Source organism: Cebus imitator, unplaced genomic scaffold (assembly GCF_001604975.1).
Source record: "Cebus imitator isolate Cc_AM_T3 unplaced genomic scaffold, Cebus_imitator-1.0 Scaffold227, whole genome shotgun sequence".
Classification (NCBI taxonomy): Eukaryota; Metazoa; Chordata; class Mammalia; order Primates; family Cebidae; genus Cebus; species Cebus imitator.
The window spans coordinates 2,402,025-2,425,126 of record NW_016107542.1 but is presented as its reverse complement, the minus strand read 5'-3'; the positions used below and the strand labels follow the sequence as shown (position 1 = coordinate 2,425,126).

At 39.9% G+C, this 23,102-nt stretch overlaps 1 protein-coding gene and 1 non-coding gene across 5 annotated transcripts in view; one reads left to right on the top strand and one right to left on the bottom strand.

Moving 5' to 3' along the window:
- GLIS3 (GLIS family zinc finger 3) overlaps nt 1–23,102 on the top strand; it is a 501,312-nt gene that overhangs the window by 286,648 nt on the left and 191,562 nt on the right. The gene's annotated exons all lie outside the window — the stretch shown is intronic.
- Nucleotides 19,387–19,493, bottom strand: LOC119466776. The gene has a single exon (XR_005195243.1). It is a non-coding gene; the product is annotated as a U6 spliceosomal RNA (small nuclear RNA).

Here is a 23,102-nt window from a genome sequence, read left to right as displayed (position 1 = left end):
ATAGTGTGTATACACATATACATGTACAGATATTATAGCATACTACATATAGCACACTACATATATATAGTATATATACTTCCTATGATGTAGTAAAATGCTAAGGTGACAGTCTGAGACTTTCTGAGCTCTTTCAGGGTCTTGTCCAAGAATTGCAGATGCTCGGTTCCTGTTACTCTTGAACAAGTCCTGAATCTCAGCTGTGTCTTTTTCAATCCCTAAGACAGACTACTTTCTCTAGCACACAGAAGTCTCTGTGCTGCTCTATTTTTGGAACTGCAAGCAGGTGAAAGTTGATTTGTGGTGAGTGTTACTGTGGCTGTGATCAGGAGATACACGATTGGTATCATTTGCTTACATCAGGGTGGCAGCAAGAGAGAATTGGAAACAATCCTCCATGTGTGCTGCTGGTAATTATTTGCTTTGTTCTTGCAGCTCAACACTAATTCTCATAATATCAGACATTTATAATCTGACACTATGTAAATAATTGGGAGAAGTCTAAAAAGCATCTCATAGCTCAGGCTTTTACTGCAAAATCGATTACATCTCAAGATTAGAACAAAGGTGAAAAGCCTGGTGACAGAATCCACGTTACTGCATAAGTATGTGGTTTGTGACTCTTAGATTACACATAAAGCCAACCTAATTGGTTTAAAGGATGAAAACCACATTATGCTCTAATACTAAACAAGAGGATTGGTGACATTTCTTCAAATTGACCAGGTGTTTGGGTATGAGGTAAATGTAAACACTCAATGAAACCAAGCATGCTTGGTTTGAGAGGAGCCTTGACAACCCAAATCTCTGCCAGGAAGAATGGCAGTGTGCTCATAGCACCCAAGCCTTTTCTGCACCAGTCTTAAGAAAAAAACAGAACTTTACCTTAAGTTACCCTCCTCTTTTACAGGCATTCCTACCACGAGGGCGGCTGTTCCTGCTGCATGCACACTGGGAGAAATGCCCTGACTTAGCATCCTTCAATGGGGTGTTCCCTTTGCCTTGAATTCTCTTCTCCTGTTACCCACTTTCTCACTCTCTCCCCTCTTTCAAGGCTTTGCTCCAATGTCACTTTCTCCATAAAGTCTACTGTTACCATTGTCTTTAAAATTGTAGGCTGGGTAGAGTGGCTCATGGCTGTAATCCCAGTGCTTTGGGAGGAGGTGGATCACTTGAGGCCAAGAGTTCACAACCAGCCTGGGCAACATAAGAAAACCCTATCTCTCCAAAAATAAATAAATAAATATTATCCAGGTGCTAATTTTTTTAAGTGGCACTCACCTGTAGTCCTTGCTACTTGTGGGGGTCGGGTGGTGGCCTGAGGCGGGAGGATTGCTTGAACCCAGGATTTCAAGGTTACAGTGAGCTGTGATTGCCCTGCTGTACTCTAGCATGGGTGACAGAGTGAGACACTGTCTCTAAAAATAAATAAATAAAAATAAACAAATAAAATTGCAGCTGCCACCTTCCCCTGACCCTCACATTGTCAATGTCCCTTATTCTAATTTTTCTTTTGGTTTACTCCATAGCACTTATCAACATGTAGCATGCTATAGGCTATGCTTATTTACTGTGTCTCCTGCCTGTTGTTGATTTTCCCGGCTTTCCTTTCCACTGCCCTCTCTGAGAGCAGAGATCTTTACTGTATGGTTCACTGATGGATGCAAGTGGCACATGTTAGGCACTCAATACATATTTGCTAAGTGAGCACATTTATGCTGTCAGTGCTGACAAAATACTATAGTGGGTGGTACAGCTGCCAGACAGTGAGGCTGTGTGATATAGTCAGAGATGTGCATGTCGCGTCTATTTCTATGTCTGTATTTCTTTGCTGGCACTGTGATGTCAGGCAAATGACTCAACTTCCTGGGCCACCATTACCTTCTAATGATCCTCAAGGATGATTGTGAGGGACAGAGGAGTCACAAAGATGAGAGCACCATTTAAACTTTAAACACCATTTCTTAAGAACTCCCATCTTTTGTTACCAAGCTTTAATGTTCCAAAGAGTGAAGATTCTTTATTTTCACTAGATTCATTATATTTTCATCTAATTCCTAACCCCATTCTTCATCCTGCATCAAATGGATTGAACTAGTGTTCATCAACTGCCTTCTCAATGACACTGTGCCAGGTGCCTGACTCACGTCACCTCCTTGCCCCTCACCACCCCTGCATGAAGTAACTGCTATTACCTCATTCATTAATAGGAATTCCAGACCCAGAGGGGACACACGCAGTAAGTAGAACACTTGGAATTTGAAACACAGCCTGCCACATTCAAAGATTATTCACACCTGCTTTTCTAGATGAGAACACAGGATCTTTCTTTCCTAGTCAGGAAAAGCTGGTCTCATTAGCTTGCCCCCATTTATATTCTTTCCCTCCATGGCAGTGATTCCCAAGGGGCATCGATCAGAATCACTGGGGAAACTATCTTTTTCCAGGTGTGTATACCTGCCTCCCTGAGGATTGGGGATCACTGACAAAGCTGTTCCCAAGGGACTGGAAGATCCCAGAGTTTAGATGGAACACAGTTGAGAGCCATTGCACCTTTGATTTGGAATCTACTCTTTGTCACCTTCCTCAGCTTTTCCCTTCTTGAAAGCCACTAACCCAAGTCAAGATCCCAATGATAGCTAAGAACCTATGAAGCCCCTCGTATTTTCTTGTGTTTGACAGGCTTAATGTAATTCAAAGATGATAAACAATGAGTTGAAAAGTACATCCCAAATGTTCCTTTAGTTTACGGGAAACAACCAGCAAGAGAAGTCATCCATCTTGTTTCCTTCCTCAGTGACTTTCAGCTGTGGGTTCTGGGGACAGATATATGGATCCCTGCCCCGGGGCTGCCAGAGCCAGCCCTGTGTAACCAAGGAGAGGGGATAAAGAAGCAGAGCCTAAAAGTTATTTCTAAACCTCATCCTAATTGTTTACTTCATATTCAGTCCTCCTCCTGTGAGGATGTGACAAAGGCCTAGCAGGTTTACTTCAGTTTTCCTACCTCCTTTCCTTTCTTCCTGCCTTCCTTTTGGGATGTGTTTTACAACTGTGATTCCTTTATAGGAAGAGTTTTGTCTCTCTTTCAATCCAAGATTTCAAAATGCATGTTTATGAGGATTACCACAGCACTGAGATGTAGATGTGTTTCCTTAGAAGTAGGTTCCCCGGTATGGGGCTGGGCCTTGGGACAAGGCCTGCCCTCTTGGCTGGTGGGGAAGCTGCCATGTTAAAAAGATGTTAGAAGACGTTAGTTTCATTCAGTGTGGTCAATTCATCTCACAGTCCTCCTGCCTGTGTTCCAATTACATACTAAATGGACTGACCTTTGCAATCACACAGCTTCTGATGAATTCTTTTCATCAGAGTCTTAGTGCCCATTCTTAAATACTGCTGAAAAACTACCACTTTGGAAGCATGTATTTTTAGGAGGCATATTTCCCCTGCACATTCTTGGATTTCTCTACCGACACTCTGATACCAGGCTGTTCATCCTGAGTTCTATCTTTGCCTGTGACTCTTCCCCTCCTGAGAATCCCCACAAACTAAGCTGTATATCTAAACCCCAGCCACCTTTCACAGCTCTCTCTGATCATCTCTACTCTGGGAAGACTTCTAAGACTACTTCTGCTCAAAGAGAGATGTCTCCTTTCTCCAATGCTTATGTTTCCTTGGTTTCTACTCTTCATGTGACATTTGTATACTGCCTTGGTATTGCTAGTGTATGTGCACGTGTATGTGTGTGTGTGTGTGCAAGCTCCCACAAATAGATTGCCAACTTCTTGGACAGTGTATCTTTTGTCTCTTCTGCATCTTTTGTGTTCAGCACCCAAATTACATCTTGTGTTGGTTGAAGGACATGCTGCTTCCTATTCCTGCTGCAGAGTATAGACTAGTCAATGGACAGGTAAACCACTCTGACTAATTAATTTATTTACAACTAAACCAGCATCTCTCTTCACCTAAGCAAATGCCTAGCCTATGTACAGAGACATGTACAAAGCTAGTCTGTAATAAGAACTGGTCTTTGCAGATATCTAGGAGGCAGTATGGTGGGAAGAAGTCTAGAAAAACTTAGTGGTTTCTGAAAGAGAAAAGGTTTGCAGAGAATAACGGCCAAACTGCCTTTCTCAGAAGCACTCAGGACCAAATGACAGGCACATGATGGCCAGTTGAATGGTTGTTTCTGGACATCGAAAGCATTCTGTAATGTGATTGTTCGGCTTGTGGATCGGGTGTCAGAAAATCTCTTCGGCTGCATTACCCCAGAATGAGACCTCAATATTTCCTTGTGCCATTTAAGTGTTTGTGTTCACTTTAGTTATCATCTGATCATATGCCAGTTGGTAATGGGATTGTAGTGGCTTTGCACAACAGTGGAGTCCTAAAAGGGCTGAGGAAACCTGACAGATACGGTGAGTGGCAGAACCCTTAGATATCTCATTTAATGCTGGGTGATTGAGTGCATCCATGTGGAGAAGTTTTTTCAAGTCTGCATCAGAGCAGAGCAATTGCAGAAAGACATCACAGCCTTTCCCAAAGGAGGTGGGATGGGTAGGCAAAGGCAATTACTGCAAACAAGCTCAGAAATCTTAAGGCAGAGGAGTGGCATTGTTTTTCAGCATTGGAAAACCTCTCCGTCACTTCACATGAAATCTTCTGTAATGCCTCCTTGGCATTTCTGAATTGATGTATTATGTTGAGCTCATCCAGTCCCTTTGTTCTGTTTAGGAACGTATAATTCTTCTTATTTATTTGATGTAGAATAGAAATGAGAAAGTAAATGAATCACGAAACTTAAGGTCCCACTATAGAAATAAAATAAGGTAGCTTGGCCAGGAGCTCATTTTAAGAAACAATGGTAATTTCAGTTGTTTTGGAGTCTTCCTGAATTGATGGTTAGACTCCATATAAAAGAGCCTTTTATGAGATGACAGTGCTATGTGGCCACTGACTTTCTGGGTGAGGGGTGTTTGCAGTTAGCCAGTCATTCACTCACTCAGTTTACTTCGAATGTAATGAACTTGAAGTGGAAAATATGACCCATTTTGAATTAGCATTTGGTGCCTTCTTCAGTGAAGCAATGCTGTGTGCAGGACAGTTGTAATAGTACCATACATTTAATAGCCTTTCACAAACAACCTTTGAATTTGAAAGGCACATATAATTGAGACAATTTATTAGCTATACAGTATTTACTAAATTCCTATTTATGAGGGCCAGGTTGGTTATGATGGTCGTCATGGAGGAAAATCTTTATTAATGTTGTTGAACTTCTTTTGTAGTCAGTATAGCTATAACTTCATATATGGGATAGGTGGATTGGAGAGGGTCTTCTCAGCATCGCAAAAGGTGAAAGTTTTCAGGTAGCATGTCATAATATTTCTAGCATATACATAGTTCAGTTCATGCTGCAAATGAGAGTTTCCTCTGTCTTTTTTAGGCTGTAAATATTTTATAGTTAACATCTCATTGACAGTTTTTGAAAGGACAATGATATTGCCTTACTTTGGTATGAGTTTTCAGGAAAGGCAGTGTAGAAGAAAGAAGATTGAGGAGGTTAAACCCTTTATCTGGACTGTTCTCTAATGCTACCTATTTACCGCCTCCAAAGTCCCCTTCCTCACATCCTGCACACAGAGTCTTTTATGCGATGGTCAGTTGGCTCTAATATATCCTTTAGATTTCCTTTCAAATGTCACTGTCTCATGGACACTTTATCTAATTCCCAGGTTAGGTCAAATCCCCAGGTGCTCTTATTGGACACTGTGTTTTCCTGATAGCTTTCACCTTACTGGCAGTAAAATAATTGATTGTGTAAATAGTGGTTTATTATCTATCATTCTTTAAGAATGAAAGTTTCATGTAGGGAAAGGTCTGTCTTAGTGTTCTTTAATCATTCCCAGAGTCTGGCACAATGACCTCAAAGAGCTCAATGAATGTTGAAAGGAATGAAAGAACCGGTGAGTGAATGGTGAAATTGTTCCAGCTCTGCAAGTATGCAGCCCTGTGACATTGGTAAACTGTTCAAGTCTCTCCAGGTCTGAGTGTGTACATCTGTACTTTGAAGGTACTGGACTAGGTGATTTCCATATTAGTTTCTTGTGGCTGCCCTAACAAAGTACCCCGAATTGGGTGGCTTAAAACAAATCTATTCTCTTTTAGTTGTACAGGCTAGAAGTTTTCAATCGTGTTCCTTGACAGGGCCATGCTTACATTGATGGCTCTAGGAAAAATCTTTTCTTGCCTTTTCCTAGTTTCTAATGACTGCTGACAATTCTTAACATTTCTTGGCTTGTAGCTACATCATTCTAATTTCTGCCTCCATTTTCACATGGCTGTCTTTCCTCTGTGTGTCTTTGTGTCTCTCCTCTTCTTATAAAAACCAGTCATTTTGCATTAAGGGCCCACCCTACTCCAATATGACCTCATCTTAACTAATTACATCTTCAGAGACTCTATTTCTAAATAGGGTCATATTCTGATGTCCCAGGTAGACATGAACTTTGGCAGTGGTAGGGAGGTAGTGGACACTATTCAACCCAGAACAATTTCTAAGGCTATGTCTCAGTTCTCTGATTCTGTGACTTAGCCTTCTACAGTTCTTTTCTTTCATATTCAAGGCCCCCTTCTCTCCACACTAGTTTTACAAACCTCATAGGTTTCATTGAGGCCAAATCCAGGCCTTGGTTTTGCTACCAGAAGGGCAAGTATCAAAGCTTACTGGCTAGGAGAAAATGTTGAGTTCAAACGGGGGTCTTCTTGATTCTTGTGCCACATGTGAAACCTCTTCCACAATTTGTCTGCCTTTCCTCTTTCAAGGCTGTCTCAGAGTGATGGTGAGCCATGTGGTACCATTACATGAAGAAGTAAAAGGCACTGCCCTGTGTTTGGGATTTGAGAATTCTTGTACTGAATACAGCCTGCCCAACTGTACATGGAGGCCCTAGCGTCTCCAAATTTTTGACAAGGCGCTACCTAGACTTATGTTCATCTGCTTTGCCTTTTCCCTTCACAGTTGGGTCATCCAGGTTTTATCTCCTACCTGGCCTATACTATTAGTATTGGCCTTCCAATACTAATTCATGGAAGAGTTCTGACCCTCAGATTCTTTTCACTCAGTACTTCCTCTTGCCACCAAAAGATCAAGCACTGACTGGAAAAGTGAAGAAAAGGTGGCCTAGTACTTTCTACCCAGAGAATAACATAAGCCAATAAAAGTAGCTCTTGAGCCCTCCTGTGTTCTACATTTGCTAGAGAAGCCAAGTGAACATTTACTGCAGTCTTGCTATGAGCCAGGCCCTGCATGTAGGCTATAAATGTATAGATGTGTACACAGATTAGTCTTTTATTCATATTAATATATTTAAATGCTACAATCATACAGAATGAAACAATGAATCTCCAAGGACAATAGATTATATTATAAGAAAGTATACCTTGAATCTTAACATAATCATCACAGTTTTCTTGGATATTGGGAATAAAAGTCACAACAACCTTAAAAAAGAAAACATACAAGGAAGAAAGAGAGTTTGCTATGGGAGCAGTAATTAAACTCATGAGCTGTCTGAAAGACTATCGTGTAAGTCTTCAAGCTGCTTGAAGTCTGTAGTGGCTCTTCCTCTGGGAAGTGCATGCATTGGTGTTTGTGAGGTTAGGGATGTGGATGTCACAGGCGACTAGAGGACCCAAATTTACTTACAGACATCACTGGTAACTACATTGTCACAGAGAGCTGAAGATGCCCAAAGGACACCACATTTTTGGTCTATTCCCATATAAGAAACCAGAGGGAACTATAATCCCAGCACTTTGGGAGGCCTAGGTGGGAGGATCGCATGATGTCAGGAGATCGTGACCAGTCTGGCCAACATGGAAAAACCCTGTCTCTACTAAAAATACAAAATTAGCCAGGCATGGTGGCTGGTACCTGTAATCCCAGCTACTCAGGAGGCTGAGGCAGGAGAATTGTTTGAACCCAAAAGGGGGAGGTTGCAGTGAGTCGAGATCATGCCATTGTACTCCCACCTGAGCAATAAGAGCAAAACACCATCTCAAAAAAGAAAAAGAAAAAGAAACCAGAGACATGTGAAGATCTAACACATGAACAAATAGAAGGCAAAGATGAAGAGAGATGATGGCTAGAGTCCACCAGCCCTCGCATTTCCTGACAGCTCATAAAAGAACATAGTGGTTTTCACAAAAATGTATGGAAGAATGTTTTTACACACTAGTCCAACAGAAACATGAATCACAGTGTCCTCAAGAAATTTCTTGAATATTTAAAAAGCATCAAAAAAAGTTTATGTCCCCAGTGTCCTTTAGAGAATTATTGGAAGGAAGTTAGAAATGATCGTTGACTGTTTTTTTTTTGGGGGGGTGTGTGTGTGTGTGTGTGTTTTGTCCCCAATACAGGTAAAATAAGACATATAGCCATCACCAAAAGGAATTTGGTTTGCTAGATGTTCTATATTGGGTCTTCAAAATGTACATTAACTACTTTAACCCACACTTTTCTGATAACTAGTAGAAATTCATTGGTTTGTTTATTCATGAGGCATTTATCAATGTTCCTCATGCCAGGCATTTTGGTGCCTGCTGTAGAGACATCTGAGTTATGGAAAACACTGCCCTATACTTGCAGTGTGTGCAGCCTAATGAGTAGGTATGAAGAGGTAATGGCACGGTGGTTTAGCCCCTATACTTAAGAAATTTCTCTGAATAGCACATAGAAAAGTTAGAAGGGGTTTTGTTGTATGTTTTTACATTTTTTTCATTCTTCCCATGATGTTTGTTTTACAGGAAGGCTTTCTGCAAATGGAAAAAAAATCTCAGTGCCTCTAATACCTCCCTCTCCCCTGTCACCTTTCTGACTTCTGCTGCCAAAAGTAATCATTTTTAATGAGAATTCTCAACCATAAAAATATGACTTTTGAAAGCAGTGCTGTAAAGAGAGACCAATCTCTCAGCGGGTGTGTCAAAACAATAAAAAAAAAATGTTAAGTGCAGATATGCCCAGTTTCCCCTAAATACCTAGAGTTTCAGGAAAAGTAGAAGCAAATGAAAGTGAAGTGTGAGAGCAAGGTGTCCAGCCTACCCAAAGCAAACTGGCCAGAGGAAAGCAATTTACCAAAAATCAATTAGAAAATAAAGATCATAAGGCAACTCCCTCCTATTCAGTGTGGTCAGCTGGACTAGAGATGGAGGGTCCAGAGCAGTTCAGCCACTTTTCAGCAGGGACATGGGCCGCCAGGTCTTAGCTCGAGCAGCTTTATATTCCAGACCCTTTGTGAATGGGCTGCCTGTCCTTCTCTGTGAATCAATGAGAGCACCGTGCACACCACACAGCCCAACATCTGTTCCCCGAGGTCTTGCTAAGAGGACCTAAGACACTCAGGGCACTGAATGCCGAGTGCCTCAGACCAAGACACATTTCTATATTCTCTTTCTCTTCTGGTCCTTTGCTTCTGTTTTCATCTGCCGTTTGACCACAAACTCCATGAAGACAGAGACTCTGCTTCTTACTCACCCTGTTTTCTCCCCGGGGCCTGGCAGAGTGCTCTTACAAGCCTGGCTTTCCAGTACTGCACCTCGGCATCTGCTTGCCACCCTCTTTGTGCTCTGGGCACACTTTATTTATTTGAACTTCTGCTGTAACACTTCCTATGCATAAAACTGCCATGCATTTTGGATCCTGCTCTTACTAAAGGGATTTGCACACAGGGTGTTTCAGAGCCTCAGGATTCTACAGGTGTGGGGAAGAAAATGGAAGTGAGTGGTCAGTCCATGTACCTTCACTCCCGACTGGGCTCCTGTCCATCTTGAGTAGCTCGACTTTGACCTATTTTCTATTTTGCGATTAAAAAAAAAAATAAAGATTCTACTCTAAGTACATTCATATACATGTATGCATACCTACACCCACACCAGGGCATGATGAATCCCAGAAACATTTTCCTAATGGTAGGACTTTAAAGAACCGCCATCAAGTTAATGGGTTCATAAGTCAGAATGTGGTCTAGAACACAGAACCCACTCTAGGTATTTGATGCATGAAGGGATTTAGTAAAATTATGCTTTACAGAACTACTAGAAGAGCTAGTGGAGGGTGGGACAGGAACAACTGTATCTGGCTTTTTGAAGATTAGGAGGCTTTAGAAATCAAAGGAAAGAGCCACAGATGATCTCAGCTACTTATGACACCGAAGCAGGCAATTTTCATAGGAAAGTCTGGAAGCTGAGGCAAATTTCATGTCTGTTCTTTCACACGGTCCTGCTGCTATTACCAGAGGGGAATTGTGGCTTCTTCTTCACTTCTGCTTTCCAAGTTGTACACAGATGCCTCTCAGTGGTAGACTCTAACCTGGAACCCTGTGGTAAGGGACTTAAAGAAATGGAGTATTCCTGGGCTTCTAAAGGGGAGAGGAATGCTAACTGTGGGCCAGTCGCCATTCTGAGGAGTTTGTCTGTAGGAAATAAATTAATAGTTGCAACTGCCCTGTAAAGTGAGTGATGTTATCATCTTCCCATATTACAGCTGAGAACACTGAAGCACATCAAGTTGAACAACTTGGCGGAGATTATATGTCTAGTAAGTGGCAGTCTGGCACCCAAGCCTGTGCTCTTGACCTCTATACCAGTGGCTCTCCATTGACAGCTATTCTATCTATCTTGTTACCCCTGTCCCCACCCCACCCCAGGGGAGATCCCTGGAGATATTTTTAATTGCCACAACTTGGAGGGTGCTACTGGAGTCTAGGGGCCAGAGGCCAAGGATACTTGCCCCCCCAAACCACAATGAAGAATTATTTAACCCAAAACGTCAGCAGTGTTGATGTAGAGACCCCCTGCTCCACACTCTGCTGAGCAGGTTGGCAGAGGAAAACTTGGGAACAGAAGGGGCTACCGAAAGCCCCTACTACTTGAGATCTTCCTTTGTGTCCTATGACCAGGGTGGCCAGATCCCTCCTCAGACCCCGTCTCTTGCTGCACAAGGGGCAGCTACTCCATGTGCAGTGAATCCAGGTGGACCTGCCCAGGTTGGAGGGCAAGAGGCTCTTCCCGCGCCTGAGGCTGCCAGATTCCTAAATGTTTAGCCCATTGCTCTGGTGGTGCCTGGTGTGTTTCAGATGCAACACTTTACCTCCTGTTTCTACCTTTTGATCTTCCGGAACAGCCATTCTTCTGCCAAATGTAACACAGAGCCTTGGGGAGCATTAGAACAACCTTTGGCTCTAACCGTGGCCCCAACCACCTGGCCAGCAGGAGTGTGCTAGTGCCTCCTTCCGCCACTCCCCAGCCAATGCTGGTCCCAATTCTGCTGTCTGCTGGGAAGTTCTGTGGAGGGCTGCAGGTCTCAGGCCCAGGGCTATGGCTGTACCTTGCTGGCCAGCAGGGATGCCGCCCATCTCCTTGAGTGGCAGCTGGCGCCTGTCACACGTGTCCTGGTGGTGTCTCTGTTGGAAAGGAGGAGTGATCTGTGCCAGCTGGCTTGTCAGCTGTCACAATAAACAATGAGCATGAACCACCTTGTGTCTGCAGCACAGCTGAGGGCTGTCTTTGCACACGGGCTGTGCGAGGGAGGTGGGCAGCCTCTTCATGCTCCGTGTGAGCAATTTTCATTCTGTTGTTTTCTCTCACACATGGTGTTCTGGAACGGCTCTGGAAGGAGAGAGAAAGCAAGCAATACTGACTCAGTATTTGAACTTAGATTCTATGACATTCATCGATAAATGCATCATTTTCTTGTGAGTAAGAGAAGGAATGTCAGAGGATCAAGTGGATGAGTTGCATGTGTGGCTCCGGTTCAGGAACACATCTGTCTCATGCATTGCAGAATGCCAACCCATGAAGAGCAGATGCTACAGTGGAAGGAGCCCTAGGCTGTGAGTTAGGGGACCTGAATGTTACTTCTGACCCTGCTGGCTCCAGTGCATGACCACGTTACATTACCTCACTTCTCCTATCTCCATTTCCTCACCTGTAAAGGATGGATGTTGGAATAGAGTCATCTGTAACATTTCTTCCAACTCTAAATGTCACTAGCTTTAGAGTTCATTTGGCGGCATTTAGACCAGGGTGAGAAGCCTCCACATTCCCAGCCTGTGGCTCTTTTTATGTCACGAAATTCACATAAGCGAGCACATGGAGCATGTACTTTGTGAACTGCTCACAGTCTAAGTGGGGAGATGAATATCGAGTCTTCTGAGAGTCACCAGCTGGCCATAGAAATCAACTCTTGCCCCTCTTTTAAAAGATGTCAAGCTAAGGATAAGAGAACCTGGAGGTATGTCACCTACACAGAATTCTGCAAGCCCTGCTTCTTTTATTTAGGGGTCTTAGTAGGGGTTGGATTTTGAATGTATACTGGGAGCATTTTGAACAAACACATTCTATTCCTCTCTTAACCTTGGTGTAGAATGAGGGCAGGAAAAGGCACTGGCTACTCTTGTTAGGAACCAGTGTTCTTACTGGGGTTTGATGGATACTTCTGAGCCTGCCTGAGATGCTAGACTTGTCATGGCCAAGTGATTCAGGGCCACTAACCAAATATAATTTTAGGGCCTACTCTGAGTTAAGTAGGATGCATTTCTGGGCCTGTGGAAAATGAACCTCAGGGATCTTATAGGATCCCTCTGAGCTGTGCAAAAACTAGGCCAAGCCCTCTCTCAACCACTTTCAGGCCTTTTATAGTCAACAAACATTTCACGGACTGGGAGCATTTGTTAGATAAGTTTAGACAGCATCTAAGAAACTGTGGAATTAGGGCTTTCTTCAGGCCAGGGGAGCTTAGGTGCAGAGGGAGTGTGGTTATACAACCCTGGTGTACACAGAGAAGGACACTGACAGAAGACTGGCCTTTGGTCTCAAAGACCCAAGCTATCTGGAGTGACAGAAGCTGGAGTGACCCTGCCATGGGTATTTGGAGAAAAGCAGTAGTCTTAAGAACGTCTGTGATTGCTACCCAAGTCCTGATCCTTCCAAAGCAGGAGGGCACATATGTACTTCTTGATTTATGTGCTCCAGATGTACTTTTTTATAATTACATTTGTGTTTGTTATCCTTCTTTTACGTATGTCTTATGTGTGCCTATGTATGCACACAAAATTTGTATAGGCTGGGAGTGGTGGCTCATGCCTGTAATCCCAGCACTTTGGGAGGCCAAGCCAGGCAGATCACATGGTCAGGAGATCGAGACCATCCTGGCTAACACAGTGAAACCCTGTCTCTACTAGAAATTACAAAAAATTAGCCATGCACCTGTAGTCCCAGCTACTCAGGAGGCTGAGGCAGGAGAATTGCTTGAATCTGGAAGGTGGAGGTTGCAGTGAGCCGAGATCGTGCCACTGTGCTCCAGCCTGGGTGACAGAGCGAGATTCATCTCAAAAAAAAAGAGTGCAAAATTTGTATATTTCATTAGTTTCTTTTTCAGAGTATCTGAAATTCTACTGTCAGATATTCATTCTTTTAGTGTCTTTAGGCTTCGTTCTTAAATTGTTGATGAATCCCCATTGAAATTCCAACTATCCCTGATACTGTTAGTACCATACTTCTGTTTTAGCTGACATTTTAGCAAAGATTGATACATCTCTTACCCGTGGCAGAAAATGGAGAGGAAGACATTCAGAAAAAAAGATGTAGCTGGTACCAGGGTAAGGAAGGGGACCGTGAACCAGAAAGAGGGAGAGAGATAAAGAGAGCTTTGGACTTCACTTCTGTCTTCAGCCTAAGGTGTGGGGGCAGAAAAAGGTGGGGTAAAAACCTCAGATCTTGATGGTTTTACTGACCATTCAGAAGGAAGGCAGCCAGGGCTTTTTTGCTACTGTACCTAATACTGATGTCCCCTCTATTTTAGGGGCTTCTAAGGCAGCGCAGCACCAAGCAGGCCCGATCAGGACTAAACCAAGCACTGTGACCCTGTTGGGTGCTTGGATGTACAATGGGTATCCTGGGCTTTTCTCCTATTAGCCTTTTCCTCTAGAAAGATGAGTTGGATTCTTGGTCTCAAGGCTTATTCCTTGTAAACAAGAATTTCTGTGTCAGTCTCAGGAATGTGTAGCTCACCAATATATCATCACTTCATTTTCGCCAACAGCAAAGTACCTCATCGACATTAGGCCTTGGCTGTAACCTTTGCTTCTTTCCTAGGCAGCTTGCATCCAGGACTTTATGAAACCTCTGTCACCTTGTAGCATTGCTGAATACAGCTGGACCATAGGAGTTTTTGATAGAACTGTTCCTTCAGTCTTACCTTCAGCTTTTACCTTTATGGAAAAATCTAATCGTGAACTCTTACCTGGACTTACTGGTCTTTAGAAAAAAGAGCAGGGTAGTTTTAGAAAAAGCCAGCTTGGATTTTAAATCTAAGCTGTATGCATTTCCTGTTAAGTAAACTTAGGCAAGTCTTTAAGGCCACTAAACCTCAGTGTGTTCATCTACAGCATGGAGATGATGGTGCTCCATTCATTAAGATTGGTCTGAGTACTTAATGAATATAAAGGGCTAGGTGTTTGGTCGTCAAGGAACATTCCTGCGTTCCCTGCCCTTTTCCGTACCCTTCACCTGCAAACCGTCCTAGGTCCTCAAAATGTTTGTCATCTCAGTGTTATGTTCAGGGCATGACTTCAATTAAATAATGGCATGTTTTTGTAATCTGGTCTACAAGTAAATCATATTCTTGACGGGCTTACCCATTTACTTTACTTTTTTAAATTGCGTATGTATGGCTGTTTGCAATTTAGAAATACTCCAGTTTTTTTGTTGTTTTTGTTTTTTTTTAAACGTATGAGTAACTTTAGTTAAAAACAGTTCTCAGAATAATCTGTGAAAGGAGCTCTCATGCTGTTTACCTGTCAGGCAAGGAGTGTGAAAAAGAGAATTTACAACAAAGACCCTTGCATTGTAGATCCAGCAGGAAAACATGCATTCTCTCAAATTATTTTGGCAGCTTTTGTGGAAAGTCCATTTAAAGCAGAGGAGAGAGGAAGGTGTTTCACATGTTTTCTTCCCATAATCACTATGAATTTCAGAGTGAAACAGCAGGTAGGAAGGGTCTGTAAAGATGCTATGTCCATGTGCAAATATACTCACATTTCTGTCCATCCGGAACCACTTCAGACCATAGTAGTACTTTACTAATTCAACAGATGACTAGTAGACAACTGAAGAGAAGAAAATCTCCAGAGAGCCCCAGAATAGAATTCTTTGGCTAACAAATGTTTGTTCTTTCTCTTCTGGGCAAGCCACTTGTATAGATAATTTAAGTATCTTTGATGGCATTATTTTCTTTTATATGGACATACAATCATGAATTCATTCTATTCTTGCCAGAAGTTTAGGCTATTTTCAGATTCTTTTGCTATTACAGTGTTTGATATTCATGACAACAGCTACCATGTATATAGTATGTAATAGTGGCTGGCCCAAGTCCTTTACATGTACAATTAATTTGGTCCTTTCAGCAAACCTATGAAGTAAGTACTATTCTTAGTCTCACTTTATTTATGTTCAGACTGAGACTAGAAGTCCAAGAGGCCAAAGGTCACAATTAGAATGTGGTAGAATCAGAATTTGAACTCACGCAGTTTAGCTCCTAGGGCCATGTTCTTAGCCGTGTGCTACTCTGCCTCCTATTGGCCTCTTGTGAGTATCAATATGTATGCATCTGTGGATGTGTGTGTATATACGTATCTGTGTGTATGGTGCATGCATGCCCGCATGAATGAATGAATGGCAGAACATACTCTTATTGTCTAACAATAGGTTATGTTTATAATAGTAGTATTGATAGACAGAGTATACACATTTGAAATCTTAATAAGCGTTGCCAAATTGCCTGTCCCACCCCACGCTCCAGAACAGAATGCGCCAATGTATTCTTTTACAACAGTTATTTCAAGACATTTTGAGTGCCACAAAGAATACCAAATGCAGAAATGACATAAACATGTGAAAGTAGGAGCTGTAGTTTGAATGCTTCTGATGACAGTTCAGAACAGAATGGAGAATTCACCACTGGATGCTGTAGGACTCAGGGGCCTAGATTTCTGCCTGTGAATTGAGGAGCTGTAGAATTTAATCCTACTTTGGTTTTGCTGTGCTTCATTGGGAAGGTTACTTCTTTATTCGATTACATTTTAAATGTATGCCATTGTAGAAACAATATATGATCGAGCTAAAACTCAAATATAAGTATATATTAAAAGTCCATATTCTAAAGTCTACTAAATCAAGGTCACTAATAAGAATCTCACAGGGTTGTTGAAAAGATTAAATGGGTTAACTTCCATAAGGACTGCACAGTATATCTTCTCAGTAAATGTTAGTCTCCATGTGTTTCAGTGTTCTGTGAAACTTTAAGGCTAATAAGTAGTACCCCCATTTCTATTGTGCCCCCTAAACCAAGAGACCTGCTCAGTGGCCTGGCCCTAGATATGCCATAGAGACGCTCAGTGATGCCAAACTTCTCCAAATTGCCTTTTTTTTTCCTTGTAGATCAACATTCCCAGTCACTTGCCAACTGTGTGAGTTGAGTTCACACAACAGTATCTGGCTGGATCCTCCTTTCATCCCTTCACCTTTTGGATGATTTTGCTACTAGCTGTTAACTCACTCCTCAGCTTCATCCTCAAAAATATTTTTTGGTATTTGTAGGGGGATTTAGGTGATTCATGTATTAAAGTTCTCCCCTAGCCCCATCACTTCCATCCAATTTGTTATTTTCTTTACTCAGAACAGTCCTTCTCTATTGACCTACCAAATATCAAGGAGTCTTTTTCTTGTTTACTTTCCTTGGTCTGGTTATCAATCATCAATTGATAAAAAGGACTTGTTTTGCTCATATTTTTAATTCATTGCCTTCTTGCTCAAAAACAACTTGCAATTCCCTTTCATAACCTATAACGTATCATATTTATTTGTTCATGTCTGTTACTTGAATAAGAATCTGAAATTTGCAAGGTCAAGAACTGTGGTTTCCCTTTGCCCCAGTTTCTAATACTTCGCCTGACATAGAGTAAGTAGTTGATGCAGGTTGTTTACTTCAGCTTCTGAACGTTTTGTTGCACTGAGGCATCATAATAATAGTTGTCATAAATGGAATGTCCTGATGAAAAAGTTCTTTTAAGATCTCTGCTTTAACCATGAAAGATTTACCAAATAAACTTTAACAAATCTCAAATCTCATAGGTTAATCCATGATACAAGCATCAAAGAGAGAATTTTAGAAAGCCGTAAGAGTAAGCGTCCGTCTTCATTGACACTAATTTCCATGAGACAGCTCAGCATCATCCAGATGACCGCCCTGGGAACTGTATTATGTGGATTCTCCAGCTCTCGGGAGCACCTGATTTGGAACCAGTGAATGAAGCTTCTTTAAGCAATTCTTTGAGTTACTTTAGTATTCAAATGTGCAGAATGGTGGTGGAGAGACTTAGAGACACTCAATACGTTGAGCAAGATGTTAGAAGGATTTGCTGGAAGCTTGGAATTCTCAACCGGATTCTCATCGCAGTTCTTCAGTGTGTATTTATAGCATGGAATTTCGTAAGACTGAGACAATTAAGGTGGTTGTCACTCTATTCTTAAGCATTTCTTTTTAAATTTGTGATTTGGTACCAGTGACTCAAGTTCAGGCTTAAATTTCTTCCTTCCTTCTCTCCTTCTTGTGTCTCCTACCTCTATCTCTGTCCTCTTTCTCTTTTAAAATATATGTAGCAATATTTATAACTATGTGCTACGGAGAATTCTGTTATATATTTTCCTAAGCCTCAGTAGTCCAGTTGCATGTGGTATAATGGAGGCTACCAGAAAAAGAGACTATATTAAATTTTTAAAATAGAGATGGGGTCTTGCTGTGTTTCCCAGGCTGGTCTGAAACTCTTGGGCCCAAGTGATCCTCCTGCCTCAGCCTTCTAAAGTACTGAGATTACAGGCATGAGCCGCTGTGCTCAGCCTATATATGAAACTTTTAAAAGGTAGCATATTAAATTAGAAATACTTTCAGCTCCAGGTAACACCAAACCATACTACAGTGACTTAAATAAATATTGTTCTCATAAAACCAGATGTTTCCAGAAGTATGCAACTATGGCTTTAGATCTATGACTTAGCAATATCAGAGCCATGTCATTGTGGATCTCTTGACCTTTGGCTCCTGGCTGTGACAGGACAGCTATTGTAGTTCCAACCGTCATGCTCATATTTAAGGCAGAAAGCCAGAGAAATGGTAACATTGCTCATATCTTCCCTTTTACCAGGGAAACAAATGTTTTCCTCAAACATTTTCTTTCTCCCAGCAGACATCCATATATGCCTCATTTTTCCAGAACTGGGTCATATTGTCAACCCGGTTGCAAGAAAGGTTTGGAAAGAATGTTTGCTTTTCTAGCCACTGCAGAATGAGGAAGCAAGAGAGAATGAGTGGGGAATAATTTGAGGTAACCAATCAATAGCCCATGTCACAGGTGAAAAACAACTATCAGGTTAATATAAATCATGGCAGAGTATGAAGGATTACCAGTGAGGCGTGAAGATAGTTTCAAATATGAGAGAACTGAGTATTATGTAGGGCCCAGAGCAATGCTGGGGCAAGATAATGCAAGCAGGGATGGATCCCACTCAGTGGGTGAATTAGTTTTCTATTGTTGCTGTAACAAATTGTCACAAATTTAGTGATTTCAAATAGCACAAATATATTGTCTTAATATATCTGGAGATCAGAAGTCTGAAATGAATTTTGCTGGATTTACTTGATGAAAGTCAACAGGGCTGGTTCCTTCTTGAGGCTCTGAAGGAAGAATCTGTTTCCTTGCCTTTTTCAGCTTCTAGAGGCCACCTGCATTCCTTGGCTTGTGACCTCTTACTCATGTCACTGCAACCTCTTGCTTCCATTGTTCCATCTTCCACTACTCGCTGATCTTCCTGTCTTCCACTTATAAAGACCCTTGTGATTACATTGGGCTCACCCAAATAATTCAAGATAATGATACTCTCTCCATATCATAAATCCTTAATTTAATCACAGCTGCCAAATCCTTTTTACCATGTAATGTACATCTTCACAGGGTGTGGGGATAGGAAGTAGACATTATTAGAGGGGCCACTGTTTATAGTATCACAATGGGACTAGTGAGAACCACCGGGAGGGCCAGAATAAGATATATGTGGAAAAATGATAGTATTAATACATTTGTCCCACCAAAGGATAGAGACCAGTTTGGGAAGAATGAAGTTGTATCCAGATGGCATAACTGCATTATACTGTCATTATACCAAGTATATGATAAGATGATCAATACCTACCTTCCTGTATTTATAAAAGCTGATATCCGTAAAATGCATCATTGAAAGTATTCCTTAGCATGTAATATTCTTTTTTTTTTTTTAAATATGGAACGCTTCACGAATTTGCGTGTCACCCTTGTGCAGGGGCCATGCTAATCTTCTCTGAATCCTTCCAATTTTAGTATACGTGCTGCCGAAGCGAGCACAGCATGTAATATTCTTAAATGGCAGATATGATGACTGATTGCTTACTTAGATGCCCGAAGCTATTTAGAAATTAAAAATTTTTAAAGGAGGCTTAATTTGAAATCTTTCTTGGGGATTATTTTCCTTTTAAAGAAAATGAACAGTAAGTAAATGTATTTATAAGCACAGCTTCACATGGGAGAGACCAAAAAGGAATACTTTCATTAACATTTTCCATTAATACAACGTGTCTTGTGTTATTGTTTGGTATTGTGGTATAATGAATCTGAGTTTTAATTGGTTGGCTAAATTTATCTGCTTCTGGAAGTTCTCTGAGAATAATGAAAATACACCCATTAAGATCAACATTTGGTGTTTTATCCTTATGTAAACTTTAGACTTTGACAGGCATATACAATTTACAGCCGTAAAAATAATGGATAAAAGCCATGGAAAGCGTGATTCATTGCCAAAAGATTTTTCTTTTTGAATAAGAAAAGGGTAATGATTCTTTTTGTCTTAATTTGTTCATTTATTCATCAGACATAGTTTAAGGCTATACAAAATGCCAGGTATTGTAATCAGCATGAAGAACACAGACATCAATATGACTAGATTGCAAGCTGTTTGAGGGCAAGAAGTAGGGCTTACTTGTGATAAATTTAGGGCCTGGCACTGTGCATGACATAAAATTAACACACAGGAAATGTTGGTTGAACTAAGCTGAAAACACATTTCCTGGCTAGAAAAATCTTACAGGCAAAGGAGGAGAGACGTATAAACAGAAAAATTGACATAGAGCTTTGTGAAAGTACGGAGGAGAGAGTGACCATCAGAATGATCAGGGAGGACTCCACTCAGGATCTGACATTTGCTGATTTTGGAAGTGTGGGAGCTGACCAGATTGAGACAGGAAGAGCACATGCCTGGCACAGGGAGCTGCAGTTACATAGCTTAGCTATGGGCTTGGGCATCTCATAATTCAGCGTGTCACTAGAATGCAGGTGAGTGACAGGGAAGAGATATGAGATGAGGCTGCAAAGGTAACTGGAGGGCTGATGGGGAAGATTCCAGTTTGCCTTGCTAGAAGTTAGATTTTGTACTGTAAGTGGCAGGGAACCACTAGAAGCCTTTAGACAAAAGACTAAGAAAACAACCTTTTCTTTTTCTTTAAACGAACTTTGGGTGTAGATACATTTATATACACTCTGGTAGATAAATGTATTTTACCTACCAGAGTGAATATAACATATATGTATATTTTAAGTAAAAAGAATAGTAATTAAATAACACTGATGAATCCAACACCAACTTCAGAGACAGATGGTTCTCGATCTCTTAAAGTCTCTGTGTCTCTTTCACCAATCCTCTCCTTCCTCTCCTCCTCAGAAGAAATTCCTACTTTAATTTTCATTTTGTATTAATAATTTTCTTGCATTTCCTCAAAGTTTTATCACACATATAGGCATCCTTAAAAATATATTGTTTAGTTTTGCCTGCTTTTGAAGTGTATATAATAGAATCCTACTGAATTCCTTTCTTCCTTGATTTCCTTTCATCACTCAGCATTGTTTTCAAGAGTTATCCATGTTGATGTGTGAATCTAGAGATCATTAATTTTTACAGCTGTGGAATATTAAGTAATTATAAAAAATTTTATTATTCATTTAACCATCATAGATATGTGGATTTTTCAATTTTTTTCTTATTCTGAATAGCATGGTTTTGATTATTTCTATATTTGTTTACTGGAAGCATATGTACAAGAGTTTCCCTTGGAGAGAAATCACTCTTTTGTACCTTTTTATATATTAATGGTTCTGTTTATGGGACCCCTGTTCTTTTCCATTTCTCTGTTTTCCTATCCCCACATTTAAATGTTGCATTGTGTAATGACTATGTTTTATTATTTGATGGGGCAAGTCCCCCAGCCCTGTTCTTCTTTAAGCCTGACTTGGCTGTTCTTGGCTGTTCTTGGCTGTTAATTCTTCCATATTCATTTCAGGATAAGCAGTTCATTAAGGTCCTTGAAAAATCCTTTTAAGGTTTTGGCTAGAATTTATTAAATATGTAGATCAATTATAGAATCATTGACATGTTTACAATAGTGACTCTTCCTATTGAATTGCTGTCCATGAATATGCTTTGTCTCTTAATTATTAATATCTTTGTTAATGTCTTTCAATAAACTTTTATACATTTATTATTTGAAAATCTCATACAAATTTTGCTAGTCCCCCCCCATGGTATATTATAAATTTTCATTATTGTTTTATAAATGGTAACTTTTAAAAATTAAATATTAAACTCTTCATTGCTGATGCATAGAAATGCACCCTTAATTTTTTTAGAAAAGCACTCTTAGAGAATCTAGAAAAACAAGCATTCTGATTCATTGCTAGTGAGAATGCAAAATGATTAGAACTTCCATGGAAGGAAACAGCATACAGATTTACATCTTTCAAGCTAACAATTTGACTTTTAAAGGTTTATCTTGATGAAACACCTCCACAATATGAAACAACAGAAATATCAGTTATTTGTTGTAGTAGTAGTCTTTGTAATAGCAACATATAGGAAACTCAAGTATGCCATTATAGAGATTGGTTCAATAACCATGGCATATCCATATAGTTGAAAATACCATGAAGCTGTAAAATTATGAGGAATATTTCTGTAAGCTGATATGGTGTGATATTCAGGATAATTGTTAAGTGGAAATAAGCAAGGTACATAAGAGTATGTATTTTATGCCCTACCATTTTTTTTGTAAGAAAGAAAGGGAAGTAACTCTATGTATGTGTGTGTGTTTGTGTCAGCATTTATTTGCTTAATTTTGCAAAAAGAAGTACAGGATAGATAAGCCCAAAGGTAGTAATAATGTTGACTAGATGGTGTTGGTGGTAATTGTATTGAAAGTGATAATGACTGAAGAATACCTATTTATATAGTTTTGACTTCTAAACCAATATATATTTTAATAAAATATTATTTTATTAAAAATATTATTTTATTAAAATAATATTATTTATATTTTAATAAAATAATATTTTATTAAAAATATTATTTTATTAAAATAATATATTTTAATAAAATATTTTACCATTAAATATTAATAACATGATAATATTCAATAAATAAATATAAATATTTAATAAAAATAAATTAAAACCATAAAGGATGAAAAATAGTAAACCTTAAAACTGAATGGAAACAAAAAGAAAAGAATTTTAACTGTATATCAAATAGATTTCTTACCCACAGAGCTATTAATTAATTCACACTATTTTTAAACATAGTACTCTATATATTTTTATGGGATAAATTTTAAGGACAAAAATCTGCAAAAAGTCTTAAACACTACTTACTAGATTTATTGTTAGTGTTAATATTTATATTGTAATTATTAAAAGTATATTCATAATATAATGTAAATAAGTACATTAATATAATTATAAACCCCAATTTTTACTATAAAAGATGTATAAATACAAAAGTAAGAAAAACTCTGTGATGTATTTGAATGGCTCTATTAAATGAATTGATTATTTAAAATAATCTATTTCCTAGCTCTGTGCATTGAAGGTGCCTGGAGAATGATACCTCATCAATAATATGCACATTCAGCA